The sequence below is a fragment of the Neomonachus schauinslandi genome, chromosome 7 (assembly GCF_002201575.2).
Source record: "Neomonachus schauinslandi chromosome 7, ASM220157v2, whole genome shotgun sequence".
Lineage (NCBI taxonomy): Eukaryota > Metazoa > Chordata > Mammalia > Carnivora > Phocidae > Neomonachus > Neomonachus schauinslandi.
Genome location: NC_058409.1, coordinates 3,814,774 through 3,825,856, shown reverse-complemented (window position 1 = coordinate 3,825,856; position 11,083 = coordinate 3,814,774).

Sequence of the window (11,083 nt, the reverse complement as noted above, 5' to 3'; positions counted from 1 at the left end):
AAAAATGAACTATTGGACTTCATCAAGATAAAAAGCTTTTGCACAGCAAAAGAGACAGTCAACAAAACCAAAAGACAACTGACAGAATGGGAGAATATATTTGCAAATGACATATCAGATAAAGGGCTAGTATCCAAAATCTATAAAGAAATTCTTAAACTCAACACCCAGAGAACAAATGATCCAGTCAAGAAATGGGCAGAAGACATGAACAGACATTTTTCCAAAGAAGACATCCAAATGGCCAACAGACACATGAAAAAGTGCTCAACATCGCCCGCCATCAGGGAAATCCAAATCAAAACCTCAATGAGATACCACCTCACACCAGTCAGAATGGCTAAAATTAACAAGTCAGGAAATGACAGATGTTGGCGGGGATGCAGAGAAAGGGGAACCCTCCTGCACTGTTGGTGGGAATGCAAGCTGGTGCAGCCACTCTGGAAAACAGTATGGAGGTTCCTCAAAAAGTTGAAAATAGAGCTACCATACGACCCAGCAATTGCACTACTGGGTATTTACCCCAAAGATACAAATGTAGGGATCCAAAGGGCTAAGTGCACCCCGATGTTTATAGCAGCGATGTCCACAATAGCTAAACTGTGGAAAGAGCCAAGATGTCCATCGACAGATGAATGGATAAAGAAGAGGTGGTATATATACACAATGGAATATTATGCAGCCATCAAAAGGAATGAGATCTTGCCATTTGCAACGATGTGGATGGAACTGGAGGGTGTTATGCTGAGTGAAATAAGTCAATCAGAGAAAGACATGTATCATATGACCTCACTGATATGAAGAATTCTTAATCTCAGGAAACAAACGGAGGGTTGCTGGAGTGGTGGGGGGTTGGAGGGATGGGGTGACTGGGTGATAGACATTGGGGAGGGTATGTGCTCTGGTGAGCGCTGTGAATTGTGCAAGACTGTTGAATCACTGATCTGTACCTCTGAAACAAATAATACAATATATGTTAAAAAAAAAAAAGAAGAAGATAGCAGGAGGGGAAGAATGAAGGGGGGAAAATTGGAGGGGGAGACAAACCATGAGACGATGGACTGTGAAAAACAGTGTTCTAGAGGGGAGGGAGGTGGGAGGATGGGTTAGCCTGGTGATGGGTATTAAAGAGGGCACGTTCTGCATGGAGCACTGGGTGTTATATGCAAACAATGAATCATAGAACACTACATCAAAAACTAATGATGTAATGTATGGTGATTAACATAACAATAAAATTTTTTTTAAAAAAAGAAGGACGTCAGAGTCATTTGTATTCGCTAATTGGCTTAATCCAGGAAAAGTAGTTTCACCTTTATGTCAGGAAGTAGTTTTGCAATTTGGAGCAAGGCACCCATCAGAGAGTTTGGGAAATGGAGGCACCATCTCCCTTGATGATTACAGTTCAGAGTAATGGGGCCTAGGTCCTTGAGAAAAACTTTCCTGGGTTGTAAAATTGGCAAGAGGCTTTCAGAAACATGTACATCTCATGGGGCACCTGGGTGGTTCAGTTGTTTAAGTGTCTGACTCTTGATTTTGGCTCAGTTCGTGAGATCAAGCCCCACATCAGGCTCCATGTTGGGCATGAATCTTGCTAGAGATTCTCTCTCCCTTTCCTTCTGCCTTTCCCTCTGCTCTCTCTCTCTCTCTCTAAACAACAACAAACCCATGTATCTTTTTTAAAGGGAAATGATTTACAATTACAGGTTTACTAAAGTAAACACTCTAAGAAAAGGGAAGTTAGGGGCTTAGAGTCTGGAGGCTGTCTTACGTTTAGTCAAGGTGAGGGGGACGGCAAGGTCATCTAGTGTAGCATCTAATTTCACATATACAATTATATAAGCACAGGGAATTCAAGGGCTCCTGAGCTCATTCCCAGACCAAGAAGAGGAGACCATGATTTTGGAGGTGGAAGTGATTTGGGGGCAGCTGCGTCTGCATGGCTGAGACAGGAAGAAGGAAGAGGAGAGGCTAGAGAGGAAAACAGAAGTGCAGACAGAAGCTATGAGAATGTGGAGAGGGGGAAGCAGCATCCCAAACACACAGAGTGGGGGAGGTCCACAATGGAGACCCACAGTGGCAGGAGGGGCCTTGGTGGGGACATGGGGCATGTGTGGACTTTTGTCTCTTGAGTCCTGGGTGGGGGTCATGGGGAGGGTGCCCTGTGGACTCTTGAAGAGCAAGTTTTCTATATTTTTTTCAAACCACTTTATTAAGGTATAACTTAGATGTAAAAAGCTGTATGTATTTAATGTATATAACTTGGCGACTTAAAGGGTAAGTATATATTCAGGAAACCATTACTACCATCAAGTCCAGAAACGTGTCTATCACCATCTAAAATTTCCTTCTTCTCCCTATATTATTATTATTATTATTAGTAGTAGTAGTAGTCATAGTGGTAGTATATGTGTTTGGTAAGGACACTTAACATAAGATCTACTCTCTTAGTCAATTTTAGGTGTACAGTGCAGTATTGTTACCTACAGGCACTTTGAACTGGTTTTCTGACAAGAGTGATAAAGGGGGCAGGAGAGGGGAGGACACTATACAGAAGCCTGCTACAGCTCACAGATGCCTGGTTTGGTCACACGTTTGCCTCTTGCTTCCTTTCTCCTCTTCTTGCTTGCATCCTAGCCTGGCACCTGCACCCTCCCAGACTGGGTGGGGTCCCTGCTCCTCTGTCCTTCCCGCCTGTCCACTGGCTCTCTACCCAGCTGTCTTGGATCTGCTTTCACATCTGCTCCAATTCAGGCCACTTCCTTGCACTCCCACTGGAGGCATCTGCTCAGGGCTGCCTTGTGTGCCCTGCGGTGGTCATCAGATCCAGGTCTCTGTGCTGGCCTCTGCCCCTCTCTCCCATCCCCTGTGCAAATGCTCTTCCTGGCCATGCCATGTATGTGGTTAAGCCATTGTTACCTTGGGGCAGAGACTTACCCTGTCTCTTCATTTCTGAATCCAGGTCTCTTCATCTCCCAATCTCCACTGAACTTCAAGTTTCCCCTATAATAACCACCATGATGCAAAATGAGGACATTCTGTGCCCAGGAGTCTCTGCCCTGGGCATGTATAGGTGGTCCGGGCATGCCCCCTAGCCAACCACTCTGGAGTGTACATCTACATTTGTTATCACCAGGAATGCTTCCTTTGTAATAGCCGTTAATTTAAAAATCATGCATTATTTTAAAATATTTTCAAAATGACTCTGAGAAACAAACTGAGGGTTCTAGGGGGGGGGGATGGGTTAGCCTGGTGATGGGTATTAAAGAGGGCACGTTCTGCATGGAGCACTGGGTGTTATATGCAAACAATGAATCATGGAACACTGCATCAAAAACTAAGATATAATGTATGGTGATTAACATAACATAAAAAAATAAATAAAATATTTTCAAAATGAGTTGCTTTATTCAGATTATGTAAGTACAGCAAACTTCTTTTAAACTTCAAAAACATGCATAAAGACAAAGAAGAAAATACTATAACTCATCTAATGAGATAATCACTCATAAAATTTAAGTGTATTTCTTTACACTCTTCTACTTACTTCCAAGTCAATTGGTATCACTTTTTGCATTTATAGGATTTGGTGTCCTGATTTCTAACCCCAATAATGCCCCATGAGCCCCAATAGCACCTCCTCAGGATTGTATTAATTCCATCACATGGGTGTGCTGTAGTTTATTCACCATCCTCTTCTGTTTGGGCATGGAGGTTGCTTCTAACTACTGGACACGATGGGGGATGCTTGCTAGAGTGGACTCTAGACAGGTCTGGGAGCCAGCCTCCTGGGGAATACAACTCCCTTTGCCTGAAGTAGGTCCTCAAAACCAGGCTGGGTGATTTGGCACCAGGTGTTTGCACCTGGCTAGGAGGCAGGGAAATGGCTTCATTTTCCAAAACCTCTTTTCCCACTTGGATCTATATTTCATGTGGTTTATGTGCTCTGGGAATCCTGGAATGGGGACCTCCACCTGAGCTTAGGTGGTCTCAGCTCCTCCTTCATGTGACTTTCCCCAGACATCCCGCTACCTTTACCATTAAGGAGACTGCATCTTTCCACCATGGCTGTGGCTTCCTTGCTGTACTCCTCAGGGTCTTGAGTGACACCATTCGGTGCTGAGGTGAACAGTTATGTGCAAACTTTCTCACATAGGATGTGTCCTTGGGTAGATTCCCTCAAGTGGAATTTTTAAAATATAATATAGAAATCTTTCAAGGCTTTCCAGGCCTTTGCTGCGTTGGGCATAAGTATTTTCACCTGGTTCACCCGCCCCCGCACCTGTTTCTTGTTCTGCTTTTCTCTTGGCCCCTATTGATGATTTTGTGCTTTTTTTGTATGTTTCTTTTGCACATTCACATTTCCCACTATTTATCTGTGTGCTATTTCTACCCATAAACTCTTGACATACTGATTTCAGATTCAAATTTTCTAATCTAACGGCTCTTTTACTCCCAATGTCCTAGGACTTCCAACCTCCTTTACTTCTTTAAGTCTTGGTTTTGTATATAAATATATATATTCAAGACATTTAAATTAGGTTTTATTAATAAAACATATCAAAAATATGTAAGTCTTTACATAGATTCTAGATGAAGCTGAAAAACAATGTCTATTTTTTGCTATCTTTTTAAAAATCTTTATAGAAGATGAAAAAAATAACAGAAGAAAAAAATTTAAAAATATTTAAATTATCGGGCGCCTGGGTGGCTCAGATGGTTGAGCGTCTGCCTTCGGCTCAGGTCATGATCCCGGGGTCCTGGGATCGAGTCCTGCATCGGGCTCTCTGCTCCTTGGGAGCCTGCTTCTCCCTCTGCCTCTCTCTCTCTGTCTCTCTCTGTCTCTCATGAATAAATAAATAAAATCTTTAAAAAAAAATAAAAAAATAAAAATATTTAAATTATCTTTTAAATTCCAGTATAATTAACATACCATGTAAGTTTCAGGTGTACAATATAGTGATACAGCAATTCCACACATCACACAGTGCTAATCACAAGTGCCCTCCTTAATCCCTATCACCTTTTTCACCCACCCCCCCACCTCCCCTCTGGTAGCCATCACTTTGTTCCTAATAGTTAGGAGTCTGTTTCTTGGCTTCTCTTTCTCTTTTATCTTTTGCTCGTTTTTTTTTAGTTTCTTAAATTCCACATATGAGTGAAATCACATGGTATTTATTTTTCTCTGACTGATTTTGCTTAGTATAATACTCTAAGTCCATCCATTTTGCTGCAAATGGCAAGATTTCATTCTTTTTTATGGTTGAATAATATTCCATTGAATATTTTCTTTATCCATTCATCTATCAGTGGACACCTGGACTGCTTTGGCTATTGTAAATAATGCTTCTATAAACATAGGGGTGCATGTATTCTTTTGAATTAGTGTTTTTGTATTTTGGGGGGTAAATTCCCAGTAGTGCAATTACTGGATTGTACAGTAGTTCTATTTTTAACTTTCTGAGAAACCTCCATACCATTTTCCACAGTGGCTGCACCAGTTTTCATTCCTACCAACAGTAAAAGAGGGTCCCCCCTTCTCCACATCTTGACCAACACCTGTTGTTTCTTGGGTTTTTGATTTTAGCCATTTTGACAGGAATGAGGTGATATCTCATTGCAGTTTTGATTTGCATTTCTCTGATAATGATGAGTGATGTTGAATATCTTTTCATGTATCTGTTGGCCATTTCTATAAGTCTTTTTTGGAGAAATGTCTATTCATGTTTTCTGCCCATTTTTAAATTGGATTATTTGGTTTTTAGGTGTTGAGTTGCATCAGTTCTTTGTATATTTTGGATACCAACCCTTTACCAGATATGTTATTTGCAAATATCTTCTCCCATTCAGTAGGTTGCCTTTTAGTTTTGTTAATAGTTTCCTTTGCTGTGCAGAAGATTTTTATTTTGATATAACTCCAATTGTTTATTTTTTATTTTATTTCTCTTGCTTCAAGAGACATACCTAGAAATTGTCAGAGACATTACTACCTGTGTTCTCTTCTAGGATTTTTATGGTTTCAGGTCTCACATTTAAGTCTTTGATCCATTTTGAGTTTATGTTTGTGTATGGTGTAAGAAGGTGGTCCAGTTTCATTCTTTTGCATGTTGCTGGCTAGTTTTCCCAACACTGTTGAAGAGACTTGTCTTTTTTTCCCATTGGATATTCTTTCCTGCTTTGTCAAAGATTAATTGACCATATAATTGTGGGTTTATTTCTGACTTTTCTATTCTGTTCTATTGATCTACGTGTTTATTTTTGTGCTAGTACAATACTAGCATTGTTTTGATTACTACAGCTTTGTAATATAATTTAAAGTCTGGATTTGTGATACCTCCAGCTTTGCTTTTCTTTTTCAGGATTGCTTTGGCTATTAGGGATTTTTTCTGGTTCCATACAAATTTTAGGATTGTATGTTCTAATTCTGTGAAAAATGCTGGTGGTATTTTGATAGGGATTGCATGAAATGTGTACATTGCTTTGGGTAGTGTAGATATTTTAACAATATTTGTTCTTTCAGTCCCTGAGCATGGAATATTTTTCCATTTCTTTGTGTCATCTTTAAATTTTTTCATCAGCATTTTATAGTTTTCAGAGTACAGGTCCTTCCCCTCTTTGGTTAGGTTTATTTTTACATTCTTATTATTTTCAGCAGTCCTACTATGACTTTTGATTGGAGCATTTAGTCCATTTATAGTCAAAGTAATTATTGATAAGTATGTAGTTATTTGCCATTTTGTTACTTGTTTTAAGGTTGTTTTTGTAGTTCTTCTCTTTGCCCTCTTGCTCTCTTCTCTTGTGATTTAATCGTTTTCTTTAGTGGTATGCTTGGATTCCTTTCTTTTTATTTTTTGCATATCTATTACAGGTTGTGGTTTGTGATTAGCATTAGGTTTGTATATAATATCTTATGCACATAGCGGTGTATATTAAGTTGATAGTTAAGTTTGAACCCATTCTAAAAGCACTAATTTTTTACACACCCTCCATTTTAAGTGTATGGTGTCATACTTTACATCCTTTCATTTTGTGAATCCATTGATTGGCTTTTACAGATATAATTTATTTTACTGCTTTTGTACCTGTACTGGTTTTATAAGTGATTAATCTTCTAGTTTTAGTATGCATATAGTACCTGGGAAATTTTTTCCTTTCCTACTTTTCTTCTGCTTATGGTCTTTCTTTCCCACTCAAAGAATCCCCCTTAACATTTCTTGTACAGCTCGTTTAGCAGTGATAAATTCCTTTAACTTTCATTTGTTTGGCAAACTCTCTCTCTCTCCTTCTATTCTGAATGATACCCTTGCTGGATAGAGCATTCTTGGTTACAAGTTTTTTTTTTCCTTTTAGCACTTTGAATATATCATGCCACTCTTTTGTGGCCCACAAAGTTTCTGCTGAAAATTCAGCTGACAGCCTTATTGGGTTTGCCTTGTATGTAACTGTTTTCTCTTGCTGCTTTTAAAATTCTCTTTTTTACATCAATTGGATGATGGGCATTAAGGAGGACACTTGATGTAATGAGCACTGGTTTTATGCATATAACACTGATGAATCACTAAATTCTATCCCTGAAACTAATAATACAGTATATGCTAAAAAGTTGAATTTAAATAAATTTTTTAAATCCTCTTTTTTTAGCTCATTACTTTTATTTTTTATATATATAGTAGGACTATGTCCTTCTGTTGATTTTTTCACAGTAGCTTCCAAATAATATTCTTATCATTTTACTATCTACTTTATGTTTACTTTATTTATTATTTAAATTTAGGTAGTTTACATATAGTGCATTATTGGTTTCTGGAGTAGAATTCAGTAATTCATTACTTATATACCACACTCAGTGCTCATCATGACAAGTGCTCTCCTTCATACCCATCACTCATCTAACCCATCCCCCCTACCTCCCTCCATCAACCCTCAGTTTGTTCTCTATTGTTAAGAGTCTCTCATGATTTATTCCCCCCTTTTTTCCCCTCCCTATGTTCATCTGTTTTATTTCTTAAATTCCACATATGAGTGAGATCATATGGTATTTGTCTTTCTCTGGCTGATTTATTTCACTTAGCATAATACACTCTAGCTCCATCCATGTTGTTACAAATGGCAAGATTTCATTTTTTGATGGCTGAGTAATATTCCATTGTATTTATATACCATATCTTTTTTATCCATTCATCAATTGATGGACATCTGGGCTCTCTCTATAGTGATCCAGTAATTGCATTACCAGGTAGTTACCCAAAGGGTACAAAAATACAGATTTGAAGGGATACATGCACCCCAATGTTTATAGCAGCATTAAAATTCTCTATTTTTAGTTTTGTCATTTTAATTATTATGTGTCTTGGTGTGGACCTACTTGGGCTGATTTTGTTGGCAGTTATCTGTGATTCCTGGATCTGGATATCTGTTTCCTTTTCCAGATTAGGGAAATTTTCAGCTATTATTTCTTCAAATATACTTTCATCCCCACTTCTCCTTTTGGGATCCCTATAATGTGATTGTTATTACGCTTTATGATGTCACTGAGTTCCCTTAACCTATTCTTATTACTTAGAATATTTTTTTCTTTTTTCTGTTTCATTTGGATGCTTTCTATTACTTTGTCTTCTGGCTCACTAATTCATTCTTCTGTTTCCCCTAGGTTTTTTTTTTTTTTTAATTTCTTCTAGTGTATTTTAAATTTCAGTTATTGAGCATTTCATCTGATTTTTTTTTTCCCATTTCTTTGTTGTAGGTCTCACAAAGATCCTCCACTCTTACCTCAAGTCCAGAAAGTAACTTTATGGTCATTATTTGGAATTCTCTATCAGGCACATTACTTATCTTCATTTTGTTTAGCTCTTTCCCTGTGATTTTTGTCCTATTCTTTTATCCGGCACATACTTTTCTGTCTCTTCATCTTGTCTAACTCTTCATGTTTGTTTTTATGTGTTAGAAAAGTCACCCATGTCTGTACTCTTAAAAGTTGTGGCTTTATGAAGAAGAGGTCCTGTGGTGTCATGTAGTGCAATCTCCCTGCATTGTACCCTGAGAGGCTTTTCATTCGTGGGCGGGCCTATAGTCAGACCAATTGTCTGCCCTCAGTCTGTCTTTTGGGGTTGCAGTGACTCCAGAAATACTGAGCTCTCTTTTTGTACTGCTCCTTGTGAAATTTTTGTTGATGGGTGGGGTTGGAAGTTAAATCTGATGTCTGCTCCCAGCCCAGTACTTGGGGCTGCAGTCAAACTTTGGCAGGGGTCACTTTTGAATTGTGCTGGCCACTGCTGGAGCTGCTTGTATGATGCCATGCTTGTGGCACTGCTTTGGATGAACTCCTACCAAGTTAGGTGGGTTGGATGGGGCAGTCTACAGGAGAACATAAGGGCAGGGCACCTGATTTTATTAAGGTTTGTGCAGGTCTGCCTGAGGGATGTGACCTGGGGCCATTCTGGGGGGACTTTGTCAAGTGGGGCCGGTTTGATGAGGCAGTCTGTAGGAGAGTGTGGAGTAAAGGCGTGATTTTAGCAAGATATGTACTTGTCTGCTTACTTGAGGGACCTGGAGCCACTTTGCAGGAACTCCTGCTAAGTGGGATTGGTTGGATGGGAGGATCCACAGGAGAATGGGGACAGGGTACATGCTGTGAGTAACTTTGTTCCTGCAGATGTCCACATATCAAGGCTGGTGAGGGGCTGAGGGAGAGAAAAGTTCACCTGCCAGCACTCTTGTTCTTGGAGAAATCTCCTGAAGATCCCTGTTCTTCTCTCACATGTTCTGGGATTTATATAAATATTCCCTTATACACCAGGTGCTTTTCAAACTGCCACTTCTATTTTGTATCTCAGCAGGGTTGCTTGTTATGCCGTCTCTTTAAGGGCAGAGATTATTTCCTCTTGCCCTCTGGTTCTCCCAGAGCTGAGCCTATAATTTTTAAATTTCCCAGTGTTAAGCCCCACTGGTTGTAAAAACTCAAATTCAAGCCACTCTGTTTTTCAAAGTCATATGTTATGGGGATTCATCTTTCCAGTGCAGGTCCACTGTACCTGGGGTGCCTGATGTGGGGTCTGCTCTTCTCCCTTCTCCATGCTTGTGCTGTCTCTCCCTTTTGTGGTTAGTCTCATAGATCAGTTTGGTTCTGACCATGTCTCTGCTCTTCCTACCAATTTCAATGTGACCTCCTTTCTGATTAACTGTGGGGAGCCTGTTCTGCCAACCTTTGGGTCATTTTCTGGGTTAGTTTACACTGATGTGCTTGTTATCTAGGTTTATCTGTGGGATGGGTTGAGCTTAGGATCCTCCTACTCTTCCATCTTCTCCAGAAGTAACAATGTCTGCTTTTTAAAATGAATGCATCCAGGGGTGCCTAGGTGGCTCAGTAGGTTAAGCTCTGACTTTTGATTTCTGCTCAGGTTATGATCTCAGGTTTGTGAGATTGAGCCCTGTGTCATGCAGAGCATGCTTAAGATTCTCTCTCCCTCTCCTTCTGCCTCTCCCCTGCTCACTCTTTCTTCCTTCCTCCCTTCCTTCCTTCCTCTTTCTTTCTTTCTTTCTTTTTTTTCTTTCTTTCTTTCTTCTCTTTCTCTTTCTTTCTTTCTTCTTTCTTCTTTTTCTTTCTTTCTCTATCTCTAAAATAAGTAAGTAATTTTAAAAAATGAATACATCCAATGCTAGGGCTTTGGTCTATAGCCACATTGATGGGGATTGCTCCACTTCTTCCCATTTACAATGTACAAAGCTTGTAATCAAGGATCGGACACAGAAGAGTATGACCATCTTATTTATGCTTAGTGTCCATGGTAGGCATTTCCAGTGGAAGGGCATTTTGCATTGTTTCATCTTTGCTACATTTCAGCTCTTTTTTGGCCTCAATTCTAGGCATTAGCACTGACTTTTAAAATGCATTCTATTATTTCTCAAAAAATTTTTATTGTGGTAAAATATACATAACATGGAATTTACCATTTTAACAATTTTGGAGTGTACAATTCAATGGCAATCAACTATATTAACAAAGTTGTGCAACCATCACCACTACCCATCTCTGGAATTTTTTCATCATCTCAAACTGAAACTCTATTACCACTAAGTCACTCCC